The sequence below is a fragment of the Myodes glareolus genome, chromosome 13 (assembly GCF_982192425.1).
Source record: "Myodes glareolus chromosome 13, mMyoGla1.1, whole genome shotgun sequence".
NCBI classification, from domain to species: domain Eukaryota; kingdom Metazoa; phylum Chordata; class Mammalia; order Rodentia; family Cricetidae; genus Myodes; species Myodes glareolus.
The window spans coordinates 71,317,069-71,338,619 of record NC_142038.1 but is presented as its reverse complement, the minus strand read 5'-3'; the positions used below and the strand labels follow the sequence as shown (position 1 = coordinate 71,338,619).

At 41.5% G+C, this 21,551-nt stretch overlaps 1 protein-coding gene across 6 annotated transcripts in view; it reads right to left on the bottom strand.

Moving 5' to 3' along the window:
* Positions 1 to 21,551, bottom strand: part of Chst9 (carbohydrate sulfotransferase 9) — a 254,222-nt gene that overhangs the window by 142,213 nt on the left and 90,458 nt on the right. The window lies entirely within an intron of this gene.

The following is a 21,551-nucleotide window of genomic DNA, read 5'->3' as shown; positions in this document are numbered from 1 at the left end:
TAGAAAACTATTATATTAGAAAAGTGGGTGATAAAATAACAGAGAGGCTTTCAGAATAATGAGCAGGCATTCTGTCCTAGTTAGGCTGTGTTTGATCATATTCTGGTTTAAAAGCAGCAGCCTGTGCTTTGCATCTTGTTTCTATGTAAACTGAGATGCCGTTTTCCACCTGCGAGGAATAAAAGTGGATCATCAGCTCATAAAAATTGAATTTGCAGGGTAAAACTTTTCTCTTATAGGAGAAAATGTACTTAATTGAACAATAAAATTTGAATTTGGGGCGGAGGTGAGACAGGGTTTCCCTGTAGCTTTGGAGCCTATCCTGGAACTAGCTCTTGTGGACCAGGATGATCTCAAACTCAGAGATCTGCCGCCTGCCTCAGCATCCCAAGTGCTGGGATTAAAGGTGTGCACCACCGCCCAGCTGAAAATTTGAAATCTTGTGACTATTAATATGTATTGATCCTTGATGTCATTCAAAGTCCTTGTGTTTGTCTTGTTCTACAGAGAAACATCAAATACGCATCAATTTATAGTATGTATTCACAGATTCGATATAGATGTCTTTAATCACAGTTGCTTGCTGTGATCTGGTAGGGCCACAGGCACATAACCAGCTCTTCCAGAGTGTGTCAGCAATAACGAATAGGGTCACTAAGAATCCCACCTCTGTGACTCTCATCGCTCCCGAGGAAAAGGAAATTATTTGCATATGTGTTTGTGGATCACACATATGTACACACAAGCACACATACGCTCACTAGAGATGTGTGTATTTAGAGGTCAGTGTGCCCATATTTGCTGTAATTTCATGCTTAGATGTACTCTCCTCTCTAAAATGTGTTCTCTCTCCTACCTGCTTCCATCTGTGTATAATAAAGTCTGTCATGGAATCTTATCAACCTTCCCTCATTGGCGACCAATTTCTCAGGAGCCAGTTCGGGGTTTGCGTTTACTCTAAGGCATTTTATCTGCCCTGCTCTGAGAGGAATTATTAATCACATCCGGTTGCTAGGATACCTGAGAATGTTCATTTATGTCCGATGTTTCTTTGGCAAAATGCACTATGAGGAAAGCATAGACTCGTGACAAGGAAAATTACTGTGTTCATGTTACTTCTTTAACAAAAGGTGTGTGTGTGTGTGTGTGTGTGTGTGTGTGTGTGTATGGGGGGGTTAATACCCTCCAGATAATAAAATGCTAATTCCTGGTGCTTGGAATGGCAATTATGCTTCACCAAGACTATAATGGGAAAATGGCAATATTTTTGTAGAATCTGTTATTTTTATATATGTCTGCATTCAGAAGAAGTTAAAGGAAGTGGGAATTCAATCCCACTTATCTCCCATGGGTTTGGGGAGGAAGGAGTCTGAGATGACATACTCAAATGCCTAGACTCGTTGCTAGTGTGAGTAGATCAAAGCGCTACTTGGTTTATAAGAACCAGGCCCAAAGCCCTGGTCCCCACATTGTCTCAACCGTTGTACTGCCATAGCTACAAGAAAACTTACCCTCAGAGCATGGATTTGGGGAATCAGAGTTAAAAAACATTTCTGTCAATGTTTTAAAATATTTCAAAATTATTTCTGTGTTAGCTGTCAGTGTATGAAAATTTCCTAAGCTCGGGATTTCTTTAGTCTCCTCCTGCAGGAAACAGCATGGCTTGGCTTAGCAGAAGAAAAGTGGACTTTGGGCTTGTATAACTGACTTCCGTCTTAACTGTGTCTTCCTGGGAACTCTGCAGCACTGAGAAGAAAGCACAGCAAGTCTTTCCACATTTCTTTTCATTCATTCATTCTGTCTGTCTGTCTGTCTCTCTTTCATATACATTTGAGGGTGTGCATATGGACAACATTTATTTACTATCTAATCTTCATTCACTTTTCTCACTCTGATTTTTCAGCTGGACAAAGATTTAGGTCTGGAGATGTAGTTGTGTAGGCAGAGTTCTTGCCTAGCATACGCAAAGGTCTGGGTTTCATCTTCAACAATGCACAAGCCGGGCAGGGAGGCTCTCCTCCGCAATTCTAGAACTTGGGAACTCAGGCTGGAAAATTACAAATTCAAGTTCTTTCTTGGCAACCTAAAAAGTTTGAAAGGACAGCTTGGGATATGTGAGACCTTCACTCAAAACAAAATCACAATATCCACAAAGAGGTGGGCCTTTGTTTCATTTCTGTTTCTAAGTGATCGCACTATAGGGTTTTCGTTAGTCACATTAAAAATAGTCGTTAGCATTTTGAATCAGTGACAGTGTGCCTGTCATTATTGTCAGCATATTATATGGATTAGTTAATTTTATACTTAGTATTATGAGACTTATAGATATTGTAACTGTTTTCAGGTAAAAACAAATCCGAGTCATGAAGAGTTTTAACTTGGCCAAACCATCACACAACTAAAGTCACATAAATAAGACAGGGACAAAATTCAGTTGGGGTAAGGCAGTCTGAAGGAGTAAGAGTTGGAAATAGTCTCAAGCCACATGAAATTAGTCTTGAGAGTTATCTGCATGCATCTCCCACCCCTCTTTTTGAACCTCTGCAATGTATTAACAACGCTCTGTTTGTGGGATGAATGAACTGTTTACTTTACTGTCATATGCCTAACCATGATACTTCAGGAGCACAAGCTCATAAAGGAACTTAAGATTCTGGAGTGCTGGATGTGATTTAGTGTCTACTGAGTACCTACCATCAGATGTAGGTGATCTATTAACCCTTAAATATAACTAGTTTAGTCTTCCCAATAACACATTGGGTGGATTTTTATCTCCCTTTTCCTGTGTTGAAAATGAGTTCTGAACCTTTTTGCTCAAGTTAGTGGATGGCGGGATTGAAATATGAGTCCCGTGTTTTTTCTCTCCTGCTTGAGTTTACTCTTCGTGGTGGTCAAGATAATCTTTTAGAGCAGTGAAGAGCTTGGCCCTGTGGCTCAACCACATATTCTTCATTAGATGTTGGACACATCACTTAATTTCTCTAGATTAGAGTGTGTCCTTCTAGAAATAGGGGTAAAACAAGTACCTACATCTTAGGATCATTGTAAGGGTGAAGTCCTAAGTGCACTGTGTAGTGAAGTGGAAAATGCTCTCACTCCGTGCCTGGGCTGTGGAGAACAGTGTCTCTGTAAGAGTTCCACTGCACAGGCAATCCATGCCAAGTACTGTCGAGCAACAGATGATTCTTATCATAGTCAAAGCCAATGGCTTCATCTAGTACAAGTAAAGTCTAGTCTTTGAAAGTTTCTGCCTTGCCTCCTTCATGTTCCTTAGAGAAAAAAGGCTTTCTCTTTTAGTTAATTACTTTGCTCTTTTCATGCCTTACCTTCTAAATACAAGTTGGTTTGTTGAAATGTTTTTAACTGTCCCAAGTTATGTTGGGTATAATGATGCATGCCAATAACTCCAGCACGTGGGAGGCTGAGCAGGGAGGACTGACCCCAGCATGTGGGAGGCTGAGTGGGGAGGACTGACCCCAACACGTGGGAGACTGAGCAGGGAGGACTGAGCCCATCATGTGGGAGGCTGAATGGGGAAGACTGACCCCAGCATGTGGGAGACTGAGCAGGGAGGACTGACCCCAGCTTGTGAGAGGTTGAGCAGGGAGAATTGAGAGTTTGAGGTCAACCATAGAGGTCTCAGTGATCGCTTGCCGTGAAAGTTGGTGACTTAAGTTTGATCCCCCACATCCACAGAAAGGTGGACAGAGAGAAGGTCCCCACCACATTTCCCTCTGAGTTCCATGTGTGTGCTGGCATCTACAGTCACTTTCACATAATAGTAAGAAGTAAACATTAAAAAACCAAACACCAGTTATAAGCTACTTTAAGATTTGGAATTTATTTTTAAAATTTTTTAGCAAATAGTTTTTTGTTTTTTAATTTTTCAGTTTAAAATATTGTTTTCATTCTGTGTACTCACTGTCTATGGTACTATTTTACACATGGCTGTTTTCATATTTGCGTATCTTGTGTGTTGTGCATCAAGCATATCTTGTGTGCTGTGCATATTTGCATTCCCAGATAGCTTCCTGCTCAAAATCTACTCTTATTTCACTTCTTGCCGACTTTGCAGGCAGGGTGTCACTTTGTTGCCCAGTATGGACTGCGACTCACAATGCAAGCTAAGCTGGGCTCTAGCCAAGCAGCCCTGCTCAGCCTCTCGTGTGTCGACGCTGTGACGTGGATACTCCAGGGAAGCATCCCCATGTCTGTGAGTCACGACAGCAAGTCTCATCTGGAGTGAGTGACAGGTGTGGAGCTCTCGGTAATAGGCTGTGCTGCAGAGGCAAAGCGAGATCTGCTCAGAGGATCCCACCCTATGGCATAAGCGAATGGGTGACCTTGAACATTCAACTCTCCTCTCCATTCAGATAGGTTATAACTCAAAAGAAACTGTTCTTACAAGGATATGAAATCTTTTAAGTAATATATTGCAAGGGTAGGAGCAGAGGCGCTTAACTAGGCCAAATTTAAATGCAGTTGGTCCAAAAGTATTTAGGTAGTGTCAGCAATTGCAGGGCTTCTGCTCAGTGAATAGGACCAAGGGGCCAAGGGCTTTGTTTTAGCATTTATGCCTGGATTCATGTTGCTGTTGGGCCCTGGCTTCGGCAAACACTGATTGTGACACTCTGTATGGTGGCAGATCCTCACTGCCCTCCTGCAGCGTTGGATAATCTCCACTTGTTCTGTTGTCTGCCTATTTGGTTAGTTGATGCGTTGCTAGGATGCTTCGGCAAAGAGAGTCATTATGGCCACATTGAGGGATGAGAATTCCAGACAGTGTGTACTAAGATCGGAAAACTGGCTCTTCAGAAACATATCGATACAGATAGATCTGGGCCTCTGCGGTTGACCATCTGCGTTGGCAGAGTTGATGCTCCATCTGGGCTCCCCAGCCGCGGGCTCTGCCATCCGTCAGTGTGGAGATAGAATGAAATACATGAAGGTTTTTTTCCTGGTGCTGAATTTTCTGCCAGGAGATAGCAAAATTCTGTCTGAGGAACAACCGTTTCAGGTTGTCTTGGAGATCCCCAAGTACAGAATTTCTTCCCACTTAGATCCATCTGACAAGCGCATAATTAATGTGACAAGACACAGTCCCTTTCAGACCCCCCAGCACTGGCCTGGGTAAATCCTCCACTAACCCTTTTGTTATTCAGAATCTCATTCTGAGCTAGTCACTTCTTGGCAGAGAAGGCTTTTTGGAAGACCTTTAGATGTTGAAGTCAGATTGGCAAAAGCAAACACCCAGCCGCTGCCAGGTCTTAAATAACACTGCAAAACGAGAACGCGAGTTTTAATAACACAAACTTGAGCTGCTGACTAAGGCAGAGATGGCGCTTGTGCCTCCCTCTCTGCAATAAACTTGTTTCTACTAAATGCCCACGAATAACCATTTTTAAAGGACATAGTAGTCCAAATGTCTTTGGAGTATTCTTTGTATAGAAGAAACAAGAATGAATTCTTTTGTAAAATAAAGATCATTTATAGTAATATATACTTTTTCTTTTTCCTCAATAAAACGGCTATACACAAAGGGCAGAGTTGAACTTTTTCTCTTTAGTCTATCCAGGTCTGGTAACTTGTCAAACAATAAACACTGGCAGAAATTATTCTTTGCTGATATCTAGGCTGAGACGTTAAGGATCAGGGAACTTTGATTTCCTTAATCTTTGAAAGCTTTCTCTGGGAGAAGGAGAACACAGCATAAGGAACTGGGCTGTGCTGAGATCACCACACTCTGAAGGGGCTCGAGTTAGCTATGTATGGCTTCCATGTATTGGGTGTTCCCTACACTGTACATGACTAATCATGATATTCTAGCCATTCCAACCCATGTTCCAACTACACAGATCAAGAGAATAGCTTGTGTCTTTGATGTATTGTTCAAAGGTCTGTGTGAAAGCCTTGCTCTGCACTTGGCACCATTGATCGGAGGTAGAACCTTTAAAAGCAAAGCCCTACTAGGAGGTCTTGAAGGAGACTATGTGGTACTGAATTATCAGAAGAGAGTGCACTTAAGTCCCTACCCCCTCTAAGGTGGTGTGCTAAATTAGACCTATAAATATGCTGAACATTTTAGTGTCTAAACATGTCTTAATCATGCAAAGAATAAAGCTTATTATTACCAGAAGTGAAGTAAAAAGTGCTATATCTATGTAGATTAACATATTTTCATTTTTTAAAAGTATTCCAGGGATTCTGGAGATAGTTCAGTCAGTAACATGCTCACTTCCCAAGCATGGAAACCTGAGTTTGAGCCACCAGTACCCATATAAAAATCTGCATGCCGTGGTTCACATCTATAATACCAGGGTTGGAAGAACAGAGGCAGGAGGAAGATTTGTGTTTGCTGGTCAGCCAGCCCAGCTGAATGCATGACCCAGTGTCTTCAGAAGACCCAGTGTCTGAGGACTTGTGATGAGAAACGACTGAAGAGGACACTTGACATCGACCTCTGTCTTACACATTTCTGTGCATATATATTCATACCACACACACACACACATGCACACATGTATACACAAACATACACATACGCACAAACACGTGTACATACACATATGCATACATAAACACATCCATATACACATACATACACATACATACACACATGCACAAATATGCACATACACACATGTATACACATGCATGCACAAACATATACATGCATACATATACATAAATATAGAAACATGCACATATGCATATACATACATGCATATATACACAGACATGCACATAAACACATACACAACATTACACATGCATGCACATATATACATTCACAAACATATGCATGTATACATGCATACACATACATATATGCTTATATGCATATATACATATATACATATATACATACATACACACATACACACATACATACATACATACATACATACATACACAGTATCATAATAGTAACCCATATCTAAGTTGTCATTTAGAGCTAGAGTTTGCCAGGTGTTCAGGCCTTTAGAACTTAGGAACTATCAACTGAAGTCTACGCTTGAGTCACCAGAGTTCAGAGCACTACAATTTGTGGTCAGTATCAACTGTCCTCCAAAGATCTGACAGCAAAGTTCAGTAACTAATTTAAAAAAAGAACAAACTTATTTTTCCTGGGTTGGTTTACTTTTAAGGAGTGAATTATTAGAATCTATATTAAATTTGGAGTTTTATTAGTAGTTACCGGCTAATTTAATGTATAAGACAACAGGGGGAACATGTCATCAGTTGAGGTGTCTATGCAAAGTCAGAGACCCCACTTCTGAGGTCTGAGTTTGCTCACTTTGTGTGTCATTTATCTGGCTCACAGACACACAATCCTACCCAGATTTTCATCTGCAGAGAGCAAGGACGTTTGATTGCCCTTCCTCTCAATGGCCATCTTATTCGCTTGTGGCCGACTGAAGGAGGCCAGAGGTGAGCTCTGTTTTATTCCTTGGGATGTCAACACAGGTTTTATTCCCACCAGGCCCAGAATTTTGTTTTTTATTTTAAAATAATCTTCACCACACTTATTTTTCCTTCACATCGAGCTACATCAAAGGTTCGGGTCTCAATGTTTCAGGTAAACTCACGTTTAATGGCTGAACAAAGAAAATAAGGAAAGACAGATTAGGTGGGTGTTATTGAGTTATCGCTCTCAGCCACCGCAGAGCGCTTTGTAATCTTATTTTAAAACAAAACAAAACAACTGTCCTATACAAACCGAGGTGAGTGCTTTACCAGAAAAACTGCTAATTTTCTAGTCCACTTGATGTATAGAAGTGTCTGGCAACACTTCGACAGCAGCAAAGGGCGGGAAAACAAACCCGGGTCAGTGTTGATTACACGGAAGCTGTGCTTTGGGCCTGCAGCGCAGCAGGGACCGCAGTAAGGAGCTGGGAGGGCTCGGCTCTTTCTGGACTGACTGAACTTCTGAAATGGCTGACGTAGGCCATCTCTAAGAAAAGAGGCACGTGGAGACACCAGAGGGAGGAGAAAATATCTGATCTGAATGCCCAAAGCAAAAGCTCTATGTCCTGGTAAAAGTCTTTCTCTGGTGTTCGGGTAGAGGTGCTGGTTGTGCAATGACGCAGCAAAGGCTACACTGGAATTGCAGGAGGCACTGTGCGCACAGCAGGTGGGTTCAGCGGGACGTGGAAGGGGCAATGATGTTTAGGTTTACCCGCTTTGACAGACACAGCTGGGGGCTCACATTTCACCTGTTTCTGTGGTAGTTCCCAACCTGCCCCTTCCATAATAAACGTAACACATATACTCTGTTCTCTTGGGTGGCCTCTCCTCAGTGTAGGGAGTACTTGACAGTTTTGGCCAGTGTCATGGTAGGTAAATTTTCCTGGAGAACTTACTTAGAGATGGTCTTTGCCAAGAAAATGACACAGCTGGGAGCAATTATGTCCCCTGACTATTACTAACACTTTTGACATCTGAATCTGTGGCCTGTGACACCAAACAAAACTTCCTCCTCGATTGACCCTACTGGATGGTGCTGTCGCCATCCTCTGGATGAGGTCATTTGTCTACCCAACTATCCCACAATTTCTTTCAAAGATTTCCTCGATCATTTCTTTTTAAATTAACGCTTTTAGTTTCTTACAGTCGCTAGCATCCTCAAAAGGCCAACTGCAAGGTAATATTTTTCTGTGCTAAATAATTTAAAAGTTGCAGGAATTGTGGAGGCGAGATAGCTCTAGGCCAGGCCTTTCCGTTTGGGGGATCTATTCTGCTCTCTTCCAGGCCCATCCTGCTTCACTACACGCTGCACTGTGAAGCTGGGTGCCAGAATTCTCTGGACAGACTGTGGCCAATTTTCAGGTAACCATGTCAGACTCGCCCTGCTGCTGTGGTGCTCCTGCGCTCTGAAGGGTGTTCGTAGGTGCGTGGGATCAGGAATGTGCACAGATCCAGTCTCTAACACTCCTAAGCAGCCCTTCACAGTGCCGGCTGCGGGGGTGATGGGCATCCCGAGAGAGGGGAAGACTATCCTGCTTCATTGCCCCAGAATCTGCCAGGCCATGTGTCTCAGGGCAGGCAGTCCCTGGAGAGTGCGCAGAAATGGGCCGCATCCTCACAGAAAACCGCAGAACTCTTGCTTTGCTCAGGGAAAGGAGGGGGAAGCTTTTTGTTGATTGTTTATACAGGAGGAAACGGCACTCAGAGGGATTAATTAGTCCAAATTACCTTAGCTTTGAATCCGGGAATTTTTAAAAGTCACAATGTTTAACCTACAGGCTTCCCATATATTCGTGACATTGGCTGAATTTCTGTACAAAATTAAGATGACTTAACCCATTTGCTACCTAAATCTCGAATGGGAAGCTTCAGGGAGCAAATGTTTTTCCTGTTCCCCAAATTTCTCCACCAGACCCCTTATTTCTGTGTGCAGCAACGTTTACCCAGCAGAGCCTTGTTTCCGTGCCCACAAGAAGATACTCCCAGAGGACACACAGCTCATGTGCCAGTGTTGGACTCTCAGAACTCAGGAAGCAGAGACAGAAGGATCCTTAGCAAGTTCAAGGCCAGCTTAAGCTATACTTTGAGACCTCGTCTCAAAAAGCAAAAAACAACCAAGGGGAGGGGAGGACATTGGGCAATATTTGCCTTAGGATGTAAAATAAAAAATACATCTATTATAACAAAATATGAATAAATGAGTTATTTCATTTATTTTTCATATTTTCATATTTTCATATTTTTAATTTGGAAAGGTTCTTTTAAAATCATTACTGGTATAAGCAGGGCAGGGGCATTTCTTCTTCGAGGAAGACACCATAGGATATAGACAACCTACTGTTGTTTGAATAAAATGCTTTCTGAAGTTTTATGGAAATGGGTCAATTCTATTCTTTCCCCTTTGTTGTGCAAAGAAATGCATTTTTTTCAAAGAATTATCTGAATTGGCTGCATCCATAGCCTCAATCTGTCAGTTTGATTTTAAACCTCCCAATTTACTATTTGTTATAGATTTTTGAAAAAAATGTTATTTGCATTCATGTTTGCTATTTCTTCTCATAATTGAGATTTTATCATCTAGTTGCAGCAATGATATTTAAGTCTTGGTTGGAGTGATAGGAAGGGGTTAGAAGACAGGAGACTGTGGAGCTGCTGTCTGCCCCACTAGAGTGGCGGGGAAGAGAGGAGAGACTAGTTTTAAACATGTACAACCCAATTGCTGTGCCAAGGTTGCCTAGGAGATCTCTCCCGGAGCCCAGCAGGTCAAAGGGAGATCTTTGGGCCACTGTTTTAAGTTGCACAGTGACATGGTTAAGCTTTCTAGGTGTGAGCATTAACAGGCAGGCTCATCTCATGACACGGGATGGGAACTCAGGCGAGTAAGCAGGGGAGGTAGGGAAGGCAGTGATGTCACAGGCTGAGCAGGTATTAGTAAATTCCCATCGAACATTTCCGAACATGAGAAAGGCTGTGAGCTCAGCCAACTGTTGCTGGTTAGACTCATGCAGGTAAGCCACAGTCAAGTGGCGATACACATTAATGGAGATGGGTTAAACTAATATGTGAGAGTTAGCCAATAAGGGGCTGGAGATAATGGGCCAGGCAGTATTTGAAGGAATACAATTTCTGTGTGGTTATTTTGGGGATTAAACTAGCTGGGTGATGAGACATGGCCCGCCACTCCTTCTACAACAGCAAGCATTTTCAAGGGGAGGGATGCGACTCATGCTGTGTCCCACCATGATTTACATGAGTATCCTATTCATGTGACTGAGAGCAGCTAATAGGTGTGGATGCTGAAAATACTATTTGTTCTTTCCACAAATCCATCAAGGTTCAACTTAACAAAGTCCCAAACCGAGATTTTAAAAATAAACTTATATATCCAAATGATACCTCCATGGACGACTGAAAAGACTGAACTGTAGCGGTAGAGCTTTCTGTCTCTCCTCTCCTCCCCTCCCCTCCCCTTCCCTCTCCTCCCCTCCCCTTCTCTCTCCTCCCTCCCCTCCCCTCCCCTCTCCTCCCCTCTCCTCTCCTCCCCTCTCCTCTCCTCCGCTCCCCTCCACTCTGCTCCCCTTCACTTCTGTCATCTCACCTCCCTACCCCTCCCATCCCCTCCCCTCATCTCCTCTTCTCTCCTCTTTTTCCTTCTTGGTAACTGTTTGCCAGAATTCCCCTTGGCATCATAAAACCGTTGAGGAAGTTCAGAGTGCAGAGGCTAGGGATGCCGCGTGTTCCCTCTCACACTTGTCTGCAGACTTGCACCTAGCTCCACTGCCTGCAGTTAGGCTGGCACTTCATGACACATGCTTCACCCTAAAAAGCACACACGAGTTGAAATAGATGGCCAGGAGCTCAGGGCAGGAGGGGAAGCAGCCAGGCCTGCTGTGCTCTTTGTCATTTCAAGCGTTTCAGGCTTCATGTGTCACCTCTTTAGTAGGGAGCACAGGGATATATGTCCCCTGGCAAGATGTTTTGTTTGGGTGCATACAAATAAGAGCTCTGACGTGTGAACTGGAGGGACAGAAAGAACATTAGCTGCCTGGAGCTTTCCTTCCTACAGATAAGTGGCAGAAAACTCTTCCATAAACATCTTAATATTTCATCCTTAAAACTGAATAATATCATATAATGGAGTTAAAATGCACACACAGTAAGTTTGTTGAGTGTATGGTAGTTTTCTGTTTAAGAATATCTCACTTTCCAACCACCTTTAGTCTCACTTCCATCTACTGACAGAGGAATGCAGTGGGCTCGGCTTATTTTTTTTACTCTGAGTTATAACTGAGTTACCACAGTTTGGTAATCTTTTATAGCCACTGTGTGGTAACCACCAAAGTTATAAAAGTTTGATACCAAAATAAAAACATTCCATTAATACCTGTTTCTCCCAGGTGATTGCCAGAAAAACATCTTTATGGAAAATGGCTTATTAAATTTTTTTGATGCCTAAAAACCATTTTGGCTATTAATGAAAGGCTCCTAGTATAGTCAAGTTGGGAGTGGCTGGGAATGAAGGAAAGGTGGATTTTACATGTTCTGAAGTGACACCAGCTTTTGTTTGCTCATTGCCTTTTTATTTGAGAGATAAAGTTTAGTTAGTGGTCATAAAAAAGACAGAGTCACAAATGCTCTGGAAAGGGAGGAACTGGAAAAACTATACAGACAGTGATCAGGAGGAGCCTAAGGAAGAATTCAGTCAATCAGAAAACTTTAAGCATCACAACTTCTCTCATCATGAAAGCATGGCCAATCTGTGTTATGCTGAACTCCACTGTGTTAAGCTACAAAATCAATACCAGTCAGTCAGGTGCAGTCATGTTATGTGCACTCAGGTGCAGTTATGTTATGTGCACTCAGGTGTAGTCATGTTATGTGCACTCAGGTGTAGTCATGTTATGTGCACTCAGGTGTAGTCATGTTATGTGCACTCAGGTGCAGTCATGTTATGTGCACTCAGGTGTAGTCATGTTATGTGCACTCAGGTGTAGTCATGTTATGTGCACTCAGGTGCAGTCATGTTATGTGCACTCAGGTGTAGTCATGTTATGTGCACTCAGGTGCAGTCATGTTATGTGCAATCAGGTACAGTCATGTTATTTGCTGGTGGTAAAATATTGAAATAAATATCTGTGTTTCATTCTAAAAAGGAAAACATGAGAGATGGTCATGAACTTGGCATAAGTGGCCAGGTATGATGGCACACATCCACAGTTCGGTACTCAGGGGGAAGAGACATGAGAATCATTGCAAGTTCAAGGTTATCCAGGACTACACAGTAATTTCTAGACCTGGGCTACTTATCAAGATTCTATCACAAACAACAAAACAAGAATAAATTTGTCCTAAACAGACTGCTGAATGCATGTCTAGAATTAATTACAACTCCACTGGAGTGTATGTACATAACTCTGAACTTTACAGTCTTTCAGAATAATAAAATAATGTTTGACTCAAGAACAGGGAATGATTTTCAAGTCTGGGCACCAGGTGGACAGACAGAAGGATGCTGCCACAGATATGACTCACTTGTGCATCTTCAATCTTAACTGGGAGGGAGATGAGCAGAAGGTCTGACATGGAACCTTCCTCCTCATTGCCTGTGACCTGGACCTTCATCTGTTCAAGATGGAAGCAACAATGTGAAGCTTTTAGGATCAGTATGAACGGGGAAAGAAATGCCAACTTTCAAGTCACAGTAGCATATAAATCAATATGATTTTTTATGTGTATGTATTCATGTGCATGTGTGTATATAATCAGGTGTGCATAAGTGAAAGTGGATGTAATCTCCAATTGTTCTCTACCCCATTGTTTGGAGCAGCTCACTCACTGAACCTAGTGCTCACCAAATAGACTAGCCACAATGGGACTCCTGTCTCTGCTTCCCCAGTGCTGTAAATACAAACACACAACATGCCTGACTCTTTACTTAGACATTTGGGTTCTGAACTCAGGTCCTTATTCTTGTACCATGAACACTATACCATCTCAGTTATTTTTCTACACCCTCGGTATGATTCTTATACCTATAGGGATGGATGGCACAGCCCTTATATTCTGCACTCACGATTTAAAGAAATACTTTCACAAGTTGCTGATGTTTTTGCCTGCAATTTTGTATAACTCTTTTTTATATTAATTATACTTTACTATATCCAAAATTAATTTTTTACAAATATTCATCTCAATATTTGAAATCTAATTGAAGTCATTTTCAAAAAGATTAAGTAGGTTTCATTAAACTTTTGTAAATATCATGACTTTCAAGGAATTACCATATTTATTATCTTTGAGTATCACTAATAATTATTATTAATAAGGCTTTCAGTGTCTTATGTGAATTATCACTTGATACCTCTCTTCTATTTATTTCTCTATCTCTCTATTGACCTTATCTATCTTCTATCTATCTATCTATCTATCTATCTATCTATCTATCTATCTATCTATCTATCATCTATCTATTCTCTCTCTCTCTCTCTCTCTCTCTCTCTCTCTCTTTCTCTCTCTTGTGCTTATGATTGAACCTAGCACCTTTCGCATGCTAGGCAAATATTTTACCACTGAGTTAAACTCTTAAGTTTTGTTTTTGGGAGATAAGGTCATGCTATATAGCCTTTACTGACCTGGAACCTCCTGTCTCCACCTTGTGAGTCCTGTGATTGCATGCATGTCTACACACCTGCATGGAAGTTGCTTGTTGGCTTTTTTCATAATAACCTGGCTGACACTTCACCACCACAGACAATTTTGAAATGCGTTCAACTCAATTTTGTTTAGAAGATTAGATATTTGCTCTATTAGAGCGAGTGCCCAGATGAAAACTGATCGTGCATTAAACAACTGGGGGATGCTTTCTGGGTTTGTGCTTACGTCTTCCTAATGTCTCGTGTCAGAAACAACATGGTGCTGTCTGACACTTTTCTTCTCTTTAGAAAAGCAAAAATTGGAAAGAAGGAAGAAAGTAAAAGTTAAAAAAAGGGGGGATGTTCTTTTAGCAGAGTTGGGAGATTCACTGACTAACTCAGTTCTGACAGGGCTACTACTGGAGCCGTTCCCTTCTCGCTCGCCTGTTTCTAAGAAGGGAGCTGCTATGAGTATTGCTGTCAGTGCTGCATCTCTCCATGATTCCAGAGGTCACATGACCCTCTGTAAAGGAGGATCTAGTCAGGAGAGTTTGGAAATGTGGATTGACATGCCAGCTGAATTTTCATGAACATCCTCTCTAGCCCACAGTCCTTTCATGGAGTACAGTCTAGGGAAGGGTACTAAAACTCAGCACAGTTCTTTTCTAATCCCAGAGAAAGGAGGCTGCTGCTGCTGCGCATTCTATTACATTGAGGATTGTTATGGAATAATCCATTGTCTTCTCTCCTGTGTGCAGAGACTCATAGATGATCCTCCCTTAACCCTCACTGTGGGTTCCTCTGTCTCTCATAGACTTGTGACCACACAAGTGGAAATGACATTCAGTTTTCTTTATTTCTTTATGTTCTTTATATTTTATAGTACATATAGAAATTAACCTGGAGAAAATAAGGAGATTAAAAAGAGCAGAGTTATGATGAAATCTATTTCCAGTCATTTGTTTCTAAAAATGCTTTGGGCATCACCAAAGTCATGTCAGGGGCATCATGCGAAAACATTACCTTGACTCACTGACTGTGACCATGAACTGTCTTAAATCCTGGCAGACAGTCTCATGTTCAAATCGATAATGTTACATATGTAAATTAGCATTGTCTTTCCAATGCTCCCTTATCACACCCTCAAAGTCCCCCTTCCCTTTTTGCTCTTCGGCATTCAAAGGAGCTCAGACTCTGGGGACGGACTCAGTCCTCTACACTTTCAGCTGGTGATGAGAGAGGACATAGCTAAACACACCATCCCACAAACTTCATAGACTAGACATGTTCTTAACTACGCAGCTCCAAATGCTTGGCAGCAAAGCCTAAGCAGACCTTCAAGATGGCTGAAATAGTTTTTCTCTCAGTTATTTCTCATTCTTCTCTCTCTTTCAGGTGTTGCACAATTCTGGATTCCCCTTTCCCCCGGCCTCTCCTTTAACCTGTTCATCCTGTTTGCTCCTTCACAGTTGGGAAGGGACAATGGTGAACAGGCTTTCCATTCAAAGTCCTGCCAACCTGACTACAGCCACTCTGTCACCGAGGGAGACAGACTGCCTCTGACTTTAAGACTGTTCTGTATCCCTGATCCTGTAGGCCCACTCCCCCCCCCAATTCCCTTTATCATTCCAGACAGAGTCCTTTCTATTAGTATCTAACCTGACCATGCCTCTGCTATAGGACAGCAATGCAAAACAAAGCAAGCTCTCTCTCTGAACCTCATCATAGCAGCTGCCCTCCCTCGTTTGTCTCAGTCACAGTCAGGTTTTGGAGAAACTTCTATTCATGCTCCAAATCTCCACTTGCTCACATATATTCAACCTTCAATTCTGTGTCCTCCTGGTCCATCTCCCCAGAACCCTCTTCCTGTATAGATCACCCACAGTCTGTGGGTAAACTCAAAGGAACAGCTTCCAACGTTATACTAGCCTAGTCTACTCTACTATCGTCTACCCCGCTCTGTAAGTTTTATGAATGATTCTGGTAAGATGTTTCTTTAATCACCTATATACAGTGTTTCTTTTCATTCAGGATATCAAGTTTTGTTTGATCTTCTCTCTCTTTAATAAGTCCCTCTCAAGCTTCTCTTATTTATCTTGCTCATCCAATGTATGGTGTGTGTATTTTATTCATATATTTATAGTCTTGTGCATGCATATGTGTACGAAAGTGTGTGTGTGGAGGTCAGAGGTCAATTTTCCTCTATTGACTTCCTCCTTCCTCCTTCTGTCTCTCCCCTCATGAAAACTCTCAGTGAAGCTGAACTTCACTGATTCGGCTGTCCAGAGAGCTCTGATGACCCACTTGTCTGCCCTCCCAGAGCAGGAGTTACAGATACATGTCTTTTGGTTCGGCTTTCTTTCTTTCTTTTCTTCGTTTGTAAGCTATAAAATATTTTTGTTGCTGTTGTTTAAACTAAAGTTGCTTTTGTGCAATATATTTTGATTGTATTCTTTTCCTCTCCCAAATCCTCCCAGGTCCTCTCCAGCTCGCTATCCACCCATCTCCACCTTCGTATTTACCTCCATCTTCATCTTAATGCTCTCTCTATTTCTTTCCATCATCAGCATCATCATCATCATCAACAACAACAAAACAAGAACAATTTAGTATGGGTGCTGAGGATCCGAACTCAGGTCCTTGCGTTTTCATGACAAGAACCATCATGGCTGAGTTTTCTTCCCAGCTGCCCTTGTTTATCCTTTAGATGTCCAGTCTCCTGAGTCTCTTATCCAAGGCCTCTTAAATTTTAACTTTCCATTTCCTGTCGGACTGGGCATGTACATTCTCTTTTGTTTAAGTGTCATTGACTTTCTAAATCCACATCAAAATAACTGGTCCCAGTTACCTACTGCACACCTTTACCTACCTACTCTAAAACATCTAAAATTCAGCACATTCCTACAGTACCCCTCTCTTAGCAAATAAGAACAGTAACTACAGTTTCCTCGGGGGAAAAAGGAGGGAGTGGAGACTGGCTCCAGGGTCTCATTGGGGTTCTCTGGGGAGAAAACTTTATTTACATGCCTGAAAACATATTTTATTTTCCTTACCTCTACAATGATATTTTAGTAAGATACAGCTATTTTTCCAAATACTTTGAAGACATTAATTCATTGTCTTCTACCAGAGCAGAAGACATATGCTGTCAGTTTAAATATGTCCTTTTACCTCTGGGAGTCTTTAAATCTTTGTTCATAGCATTCTGTGAAGTTGTACAATTGCACAATTTCTCAGAGTGAGGCCATGTCTCTCCTGTTTGGGGTTTTATGTGTTATTCTCTTAGAATTGCTAACTCTGAAAACTCATAGTAATGACTATATTGAACACTTTCTTTGTTCTTCCTGTACCATACACGTTAGGCTTCTTTGTCTCTTTAACTGGATTAACTCAGTATTATTTTAAGGTTTCCTTTGGTTTGTTTTCTTGTATTTGCTAAAATATGCTTTCTAAACTTATAATCAAAGGTTTTTTACTAGTCTTTGGTAAGTTCATTTATTAAGCTAACTTTAATGGAGTGCCATTTGACTTCCATTTACAAATCCATGTTATTTTTCTCATACCTTCTCTCTGTTTTTCCTTATAACTTTGAACTCTTTGTTAATTTCCATGACATGCATGAAATCTCTTCATGTTTGGGTTCATTATTGTGTCCAGATCTGGGAAAATTCTTCCCCTGGATAGCTGTGAGCTGATTTCTATTCAGGCAGTTCACATGTGATTTCCCACCACTGGCTACCTCTCAGCTTCATTGGGCGGCTCTCTGCAGCCTCCACCACAAGTTAGGTGTGAGGCTGCCTGTTACACAGGTCTCTTCTTGCTTTGGGTCAGGAGTCAGTTGCACATTTCCAACTGTACCAGTATGGCACTCTGCTTTCATGAAGTTTCTCTGTGTATGCAGGCATGCACAGTATGTATGTGGAAATATGTTTTCACATGTGAGTGTGTGTGTGTATGTACACCTGAGTGTATACTGTAGAGGCATGGACATGTGTTTGCAGGCTAGAAGTTCATCTTGTGTATATTTCTCAATCTTCTCATCTGTTCCTTTTTCACACAGGTGTCTCACTGAAGCAGAAGCTTGTCAGTTTGGATAGACGGACTGCCCAGAAAACTCCAGGGACCCTCCTGCTCTACCTCATCTGTGGGATCTCAGATGTATCATGGGAAATGGTAGTCACTGGGGTTCTGAATGCAGGTCCCCATGCTTCACATCAAGGGCTTTACCAAGTGGGCCATCTCTGCAGTCCAAGATTCATGTTTCTTTTAGGTGACTTTTTTTTCTGGTGCCTTGTGGTTTGCTGGTTCATGTCATGTGACTGATTCTCTTGGGGGACAGAAGCAAATTCTTCTCTTGGCTCCTTCACTACTTTGTTGCTGATTTTTTACTGCTTCATGCAAGGGACCTGTGGTCTGAGTTTCTTCATGTGTAATGTAATAAGAGTGTTATCAGTGTCAGCTGCTTATCTTTATTTTAAAATAGATTTATATATTTCTGTGTGTACTCATGTAATTGTCCATGCACTGTGCATGTATGGGAGCTTTTGGAGGTCAGAAGAGGGTTCAGGTTCTCTGATACTGACATTACAGATGGTTGTGCGTTGCTGGACCCTAACATCTTCCTTGAGGGAGGAGGAGAAGAGGCAGTGTGCTGTGTACCACCATGAGTGGTAGAGGTGAGAGAGGGTATGGTGCCCACTGTACTGATGTTACAGGGGTTTATAGGTCACCATCACCATGTGGGTTGGAGTTCAGAAGAGAGTCTGGGGTCTCTGGTACTGACATTACAGATGGTTGTGGGTCACCATGAAGGTTATCAGAATGGATTCAGGCTCTTCTCAACAGCACTTGCTGAATTATCTTTCTACCACATTTCTTACTTCTACTGTCTATGCTTTTCTGACACATGAAAGTTTCCTGTTGCTAGTTCTGTGGTGAGCTGAAGCCTTTTTTGCATATTGTGTGGCATTTTTTTGTTTTGTAAATTGTGCATTGGGAATGGAGGACGCCATGCTTCCTCATCATTCTGGTTCTGGAAGTGATTAGCAATCCCTGCTCACTCCCTATTGCTCTCTAAATTCTTGACATGAGGGAGAGTCTACATGTACTGTGATGTGGAGGAAAGAAAGTGAGCGAGTACACCGTGGAGCTGGTCCTCTCACCTATGGTGCATTCTGAGCCTGTCCTCACGGCATTCCACATGGAGGCTGTTGCCCTCTTTGGGATGAATGGCACAGCTGTGGTCTCAGTCGGGACAGAGTCCCTTTCCTCTCCTTTCTGCACTGATATGTCCATGAGAGAACTGTAAACACTTCTAAAGGTTTCTTTTAGAAGCTCTCAATGTGAAAAAAATGAGAAAATAAACAACTTTAATAAAATCAAAATAATAGAAAAAATTCCAAAAGCCAATATTCTTCCTACATTCCTATTAAATACAAAATCAATACTTCTTCCTGACGAGAATGGAGTCCTGGAAGATTATGGATGTCAAACATTATCCAGACATCACAGTAAGTCTGCTAAAGCTATTGGCCACACAGTGGGACATCTGCAGAAATCACAGGAGTTGTGTGACACCTGACTTTCAATTCCAAGTTCCCACTGTACTAATTCATTGTGATGTTTTCCCACGTGAGCATAAAAACAGATTCAAAATAAACAGCTGTAGGGACAACTTTTGGAGTACACAGAGGTTAGAACCTTTAACCTATTGTCAGACCTTCACAACAGTTATTTAATACATGTTTCATAGGATTTCTGTCTAAAGCATCCTCCTTCTACCCATGATGGGCATTTGGAGAGTTATTTTCAAAAGATATCAGGATAGTGTCCACTTAGGCATAAATCAAACGATGAAAGGTATCTTAAATTATATTTAAAACTTTCTTGTAGTTACAATCTTCTAAGTTTGACAATTAAAACTGATCTTAATAAATTTAATTTTCAGCAGTGCCCCAGGTAGCATGCCGGGCTAAGTTCAGCTCTGGGGAGTCAGCACCTGTTGCTCTGCTCTTACTGTCTAACAGGGGACACTCCTTTCCCTTTTAGGCATATCTGCTCAGTATACATCCAGCTGATCCCCTTTCCAGGCAAAAAGTCAGCACAGATCTTTCCATCATCGTCTGAATAAATGTCAGACTCTTTAACCTGCATGTCAAGACTTATGACCACCAAAGGCTGAAGTTTGCGATTCTAGACTTCATATGACTTCATTCATTCTTTCACTCAAACACTTACTTAATGAGATTTTCATTTTGTTTTAGTGTTTAAGTGAGATTCACTATGTGACAGTTACTGTCTTGGAAAAGCAGCAAGGCCTTTGCAAACTCATCCTGTGTGAGAGGTGAGATGTGTCATTTGCTGATTCTCAAGCATCCTTTCAGCTACCCCTGCTTTGTTGAATGTTGTTAGTACAATGGCTAGAGATTCCCACCATTCTTCACACCTTTGTTTTGTTTTGTGTTGTCAGAAATCATAATTCCCAGGGTTTCTGGTACTCCTTAATAGGCCTGACTAGTGACAGACACCAAGGGAAACTTGGAAGATAAATGAAGAGATGTAGACTATTGATCATTGCCTACCCCAGGGTCCTATGGGAATTCATGTATCTGGTAGTCAGCACCTCCTTCCATGCTCTACTCTCTGCTGTCTAGCCTCTGCTAATTGGTCTGGCTTCTGAACTGCATTAACTCTATCTCTTCCCTGTCCTTCTAACCCTAGTGTTGGCCATGCCTTTGCTATTACTAGTCTTGTGAATGCTTTTACACTGCTAGGCTCCTCAACTTTCCTAGTGCTGAGAGTAGCTTTCTTTTTCAGACTGGATCTTGTTCTAAAACATGACTTTTCTCTTTTAGTCATCCATCATTGAAATGTATCTGTATTTCATGCTTCCTTCAGGGTACAAGTCCAGTACAACTTCTAAATTATTTCCCAGGCTCCTTCCCTAACTGTAACTTCCCACCCCGAACTGTAAAACTGAAAATGATCTTGGTTTAACCTAAGAAATTCCCCGATGTTTTGCTTATAATTATCTTGTGACACTTGAAACATTCCAACTCACTTGGCAAATACTCAATGGCTCTCATACCCCTGAGCACAGAAACACACTGTAGAGTGAGTCATGGTATTTGGAGTGTTAGAATTTTCCCTGGAAATGCTTCATGCAAAACACATGCTCAGTGAGTTCTTGCATGTTCTTGCAATGCACATTCTTGCATTGCACAAAATATGGAGCCAGAGAGAAGTTATCATTATGGTTCTAATTTTAAGTTCATTATTACTTCTGTAGAAGTTATTGAAATATCTTAATTATTCTTTCTAAGCATAATATTTTATTTCATCTTCACATTTACATGTATTTTATTTCAATCACAATCACATTTACCTTCCACTCATCCAACTCCTTCCAGATCTGTCATTCCTGTACTCTTTAAACTTCATATCCTCTTTTAT